The sequence below is a fragment of the Panthera pardus genome, unplaced genomic scaffold, assembly GCF_024362965.1.
Source record: "Panthera pardus isolate Hobbes unplaced genomic scaffold, ASM2436296v1 HiC_scaffold_6, whole genome shotgun sequence".
Lineage (NCBI taxonomy): Eukaryota > Metazoa > Chordata > Mammalia > Carnivora > Felidae > Panthera > Panthera pardus.
The window spans coordinates 66,256,775-66,262,266 of record NW_026526991.1 but is presented as its reverse complement, the minus strand read 5'-3'; the positions used below and the strand labels follow the sequence as shown (position 1 = coordinate 66,262,266).

Here is a 5,492-nt window from a genome sequence, read left to right as displayed (position 1 = left end):
CTCACTTTATCAGTTCTTACTGGGTAGTGGAATATAGTGATCAGATGTCCAAGTTTGGTTCATAGAACAGCACTGTAGATTAGAAGAAAATATGAATTATAAGGTCACAAACCCACTTCGACTTTGAGTTATTCTTTTTTATGGACCTCAGTTTCCTCCCCTGTAAATAATGCAGCATAACTGGAAACTACTGAAGGCTCCTTTCATTTTTAATATCCTATGATCTAGATGGTCTCACAGTCTACAATTCCAACATAGCTATTCTCCAGACTTGAAAAGCCATCTCATCCAAAAATATTTCCTACAAGGAAGGAATATTTAGGATTTTATCAAAGATGGTGGCCTTTGAACACACAAATGCACATATTACATGACAGAAAATGTAGAGTTTTTTTAACTCTTTCCTTCCTAAACAAAATCTAAACAAATGAACATAACGTACTAAAAATTATACAACATAGCACTAACCCAGGACTTAAAATTTGTCATAACATCAGTAAAATAATAAGCAGAACACATTATAGCAACAAAACAAGTATTAAAAAAACATCAGGGCACCTGGGTGGCTCAGTCAGTTAAGCACCTGACTTCCCCTCTAGAAAATAGAGATTCCTCAAAAAATTAAAAATAGGGGTGCCTGGGTGGTTCAGTCAAACACCTGACTCTTGATTTCAGTTCAGGTCATGATCTCATGGTTCATGAGTTTGAGCCCTGAATCAGGCTCTGCACTGACAGTGTGGAGCCTGTCTGAGATTCCCTCCCTCTCTCTCTCTCTCTCTCTCTCTCTCTGCCCTTTCCCTGGTCATGCTCTCTCTCAAAATAAATAAACGTTTTTAAAAATTAAAAATCAAACTACCCTACAACCCAGCAATTGCACCACTAGATATTTAGCCAAAGGATACAAAAATGCCAATTCAAAGGGGCACATGCACCCCAATGTTTATAGCAGCATTATCAACAATAACCAAATTATGGAAAGAGCCCAAATGTCCATCGACTGATGAATGGATAAAGATGTGGTGTATGTATGTATGTATATATACATACATACACACACACACACACACACACACACACACATACATACAATGGAATACTACTTGGTGATGAAAAATAATGAAATCTTGCCATTTGCAACAACGTGGATAGAACCAGAGTATATTATGCCAAGCAAAGTCAGAGAAAGACACATATGATTTCACTCCTATGTGGAATTTGAGAAACACAACAGACGAACACAGGGGAAGAGAAGGAAAAATAAGATAGAAAGAGGAAGCAAACCATAAGAGACTCTTAAATACAGAGAACAAATTGAGGGTTGTTGGAGGGGAGGTGGGTAGGGGGATGGGTTAAATGGGTGATGGGCATTAAGGCAGGCACTTGTTGAGATGCGAACTTGGGTGTCATATAGAAGAGATAAATCACTGAGTTCTGCTCCTAAACTCAAGACTACACAGTACGTTAACTAACCTGAATTAAAAAAATAAATAAATAAACAGCAAAACGGGCACATTATGGTGATACAGAGGTGTTAATTACAGGAAGTAGCTACCCTCCTTAGGGCTAGGGGAAAAAGATGAAGTTGGATTGCCAGCCACTACAAGCCTGCAAGAGATTCTCTGTGAGCTGGGACTCACTTCCCTGAAGAGGCGTGCTGCCTGTCCGTGCTGCTGTCTCAGGAGTTCAGAGGAGGGAGCCTGTGGAGCTGAGAAGGGGAACTTTCTTGCTGAGAGGCCATAAGGAGACCAGTTCTGGGAGTGCCAAGAAAAAGCTGGAAAGTGGAAGCCCAGCTACTGCTGGGCTGCTAACAGAAACAGCAGTCTCCCGTTAGTGCCGGAATTTAAGAGAAGTCTTGTTGTCAAATAAGCTTTCCAGAACCCACACTGCACACAATGGTGGGTCTGAAGATGAGAGTTGCCTAATAACTACTATGAACCTCCAGCAGGATAAACGCAAAAGAAACCACGCCTCAGCACTGCATAATAAACTACTGAAAACCCAAGACAAAGAAAATTCTCAAAACAGACGGAGACCAAGGACAAATACCTTTAAACAGCACCACCTTTAGACCCAGGCAACTGTGGCCCGGGGCCTAGACTTAGGGGTTCCTGTTTGGCTTCCTTCCCACCCGTCACCCTCCACAGGGTGAGGGTCCTGCAGAGTCCCGCAGCCAGCACACTGTGGAACTCAGGCTCCAAACAGAACTCTGGGCCCTCAGAATCCCCTGCCCGCACAGCCTCAGGTCCACCTCCAGCGCTCGCAGCCCTCTTTGCACCGCAGGGCGCGCCCCAGGCCTGAGCGCCCAGAGCTCTACGGTGCGGGCTGAATTCCTTAAGCATGCAGACCCCCCACCTCCATTCAGGGACGACCCAAGGGTGGGGAAAGAAAGGCACCTGGGTGAACGGCCTCCATTTTTTGGTCAGGGCGGGCCTGCCTCTCAAAGGACCATCAGGTGCAGCCGACTCCTCCCAGTCAGGCGGTGGGCGGTGCGAGGGAAGCAGACTGCTGGGAAGGCGGGAAGTTTAAAAGGCCACTCCCCCCAACCCCGCCCCCCGGCCTCCAAGAGCTGGTGCTGCCCTACCAAGAAACGCGGCAGCTGCGCGGGCCTGCGCAGCCACCCGGCCACGTGACAGCATGGAGGCAGCAGGCTGTGAGGACAGCCTCTACCTCTTCAAGGTGGTGAAAAGCCTCTACGACCGACTGTGAGGCCGGCATCCCGGAGGACGGGCTGGCGGCACACATCCAGAACCAGAGGAGTGAGGAGAAGAAGCTGCACCCCGGGTGCGTGGCATCCTGCGAATCATGAAGCCCTGCAACCATGTGCTCAGCCTGCTGGTCCCCATCCCGAAAGACAACGGCTCCCCAGAGGTCATCTGGGGCTATGGGGCCAGCACAGCCGGCACTGCACGCTCCCGTTACAACCAAGATGTGAATCTAGGGAAGATAAGTTTTGGCTTCCCTTATGACGTCTAAATGTGCTGTGGTTGATGTGCCATTTGGAGATGCTAACGCTGGTGTTAAGATTAATCCCCAAAACTACACCAGTAAGGAAGTGGGGAAAGATCACAAGGGGGTTCACCGTGGAACTAACAAAACAGGGCTTTCTTTATTCGTCCTGGAATTGATGTGCTTTCTTCAGAAATAGGCAATGTGAGTGAGAGATGTCCTAGATTGATGACACCTATGCCAGCATCACAGGGCTTGCATAGCGCATGCAAATTAACGCACATGCCTGCTATCCTGGTAAATCCATCAGTTGGGGTCTCATCCGCCGACATCTCCGCTACTGGCCAGTGTTTTACATGGGATTGAAAACTTCCTCAGTGAAGCTTCTTTCATGAGCATTTTTGGAATGACACCAGGGTTTGGAAAGAAAACATTTCTTATTTAGGGCTTTGGCAATTTTGCACTCTATAGTTACATTATTTTGCTAAATGTGTCGGTGTTGGTGAATCTAATGGGAGAATATGGAATTCAGATGGCATTGACCAAAAGGAACTAGAAGACTTTGAAATTGCAACATGAATCGGAGCACCTGGGTGGCTCAGTCAGTTAAGCGTAGGACTCTTGGTTTCTGCTCAGGACATGATCTCACGGTTTGTGAACTCAAGCCTCACATCAGGCTCTGTGCTGGCAGTGCTGGCAGTGTGGAGCCTGCTTGGGATTCTCTCTCCCTCTCTCTCAAAATAAATAAATAAACTTAATTTTTTTAAAAAAATAAAGTTGCAATGTGAATCAATTCTGGGTTTCTCCAAGGCAAAGCCCTAGGAAGGAAGTATCTTGCCAGCAAACTGGCATACTTATTCCTACTGCCAATGAAAAGCAGGTAACCAAGTCCAGTGCACCCAGAATGAAAGCCAAGATCATTGCTGATGCTTCCAATGAACCAACAACTCCAGAAGCTTATAAGATTTTTCTGAAGAGGAACATTACGGTCATTCCTGATTTATACTTGAATGTTGAAGGAGTGACAGTATCTTACTTTGAGTGACTAAAGAATATAAATCATGGGGCACCTGGATGGCTCAGTTGGTTCACCCATCTGACTCTTGATTTCAGCTCAGGTCGTGATCCCAGGCTTGTGAAACTGAGTCCCTCACCAGGCTCCATGCTGAATATGGAGTCAGCTTGTTTGTGTGTGTGTGTAGTCAGCTATGGCTCTTTGACCTTAAATATGAAAGAGATTCTAGCTACTGCTTTCTCATGTCTATTCTAGATAGTTTAGAAAGAAAATGTAGAAAGCACCATCAAACTTTTCCTGTTATATCCACAGCAGGGTTCCAAAACAGAGTATCTGAGAAAAGACATTTTACATTCTGGTTTACCTTACACTGGGGAGTTTTCTGCCAGGCAAATCATGTACGCAGCTGCAAAGTATAACCTGGGATTGAACCTGAAAACAGCTGCCTATCTCAGCACCATTGAGAAAGTCTTGAGGGTGTAGCTGGTTTGACCTTCAAATAAATGGAACATAGCTGACTACTTCACTACCATCTTTAACTGTAACTTCTGCAAACCTATCACATGTTTACATATAACCACAAAAAGATTTTTCTCTTAAGGACATCATTCTTAATAAGTCAGTCCAAATCACAGCAAGAAGCTAAGTGATGATAGAAGATACATGTAAATTGTGTGGAAGGGAAATACGGAGAAGTGAGCAAATTGCTTCATGAGATGGAAGAATGGAAAAGAGCAATATTCTAAAATAAATCTATTCTTTTAAAAATGTTATTTTAGGGGCGCCTGGGTGGCTCAGTCGGTTGAGCATCCAGCTTCGGCTCAGGTCATGATCTCGCGGTCTGTGAGTTCGAGCCCCATGTTGGGCTCTGTACTGACAGCTCAGACCCTGGAGCCTGCTTCGGATTCTGTGTCTCCCTCTCTCTCTGCCCCTCCCCCGTTCATGCTCTGTCTCTCTCTGTCTCAAAAATAAAATAAATGTTAAAAAAAATGTAATTTTAAACAGAGATGTGTAATTAAGTTAATGCATTACATATTATAAGTAGGAAAAAAAGATAAGTCAGTCCAAATCAGCCCTTTAAAAAGGAAGAAATTAAGGGTGAGAGATCACAGACACATTGATGAGTGTGAAAGTAGAAATTGCCTGTGCCAGAGGGCCACTTGGGATAATTTGCCTTTAAATCAAAAGCCTTTTCATCTAGCTATATGCTCCCAGCTCACAGTTTGTTCCCAACATGTTAATTACCTTTTGTTTCAGCTGAGCAATCAGTTGTTTGCCTAATTTTACTCTGGCCAAGTCTGAGATGGAACATGCTATAATTTTGATGCATTTAAAAAGTGGGCGTGTGGCATTTTCAGAAGGTAGTATTGTCCTAAAATTAGTTATTATTATTTCACATCAGCAAAATAGCTCGATTTTATAGGTTACAAACAAAAATAAAAGCTGTTTCTTCTATGCATTTTATTCTCTTAAGAAGACATAAGTACATGCTGCTGTACTAAAATTGCCTTTAATCATTTAACAAGCCTAA

The 5,492-nt window shown here is 44.2% G+C and overlaps 1 pseudogene; it reads left to right on the top strand.

Moving 5' to 3' along the window:
* The first annotated feature begins 2,634 nt into the window (after window positions 1–2,634).
* On the top strand, window positions 2,635–4,444 carry LOC109249281 (glutamate dehydrogenase 1, mitochondrial-like; annotated as a pseudogene).
* The last annotated feature ends 1,048 nt before the right edge of the window (window positions 4,445–5,492 follow it).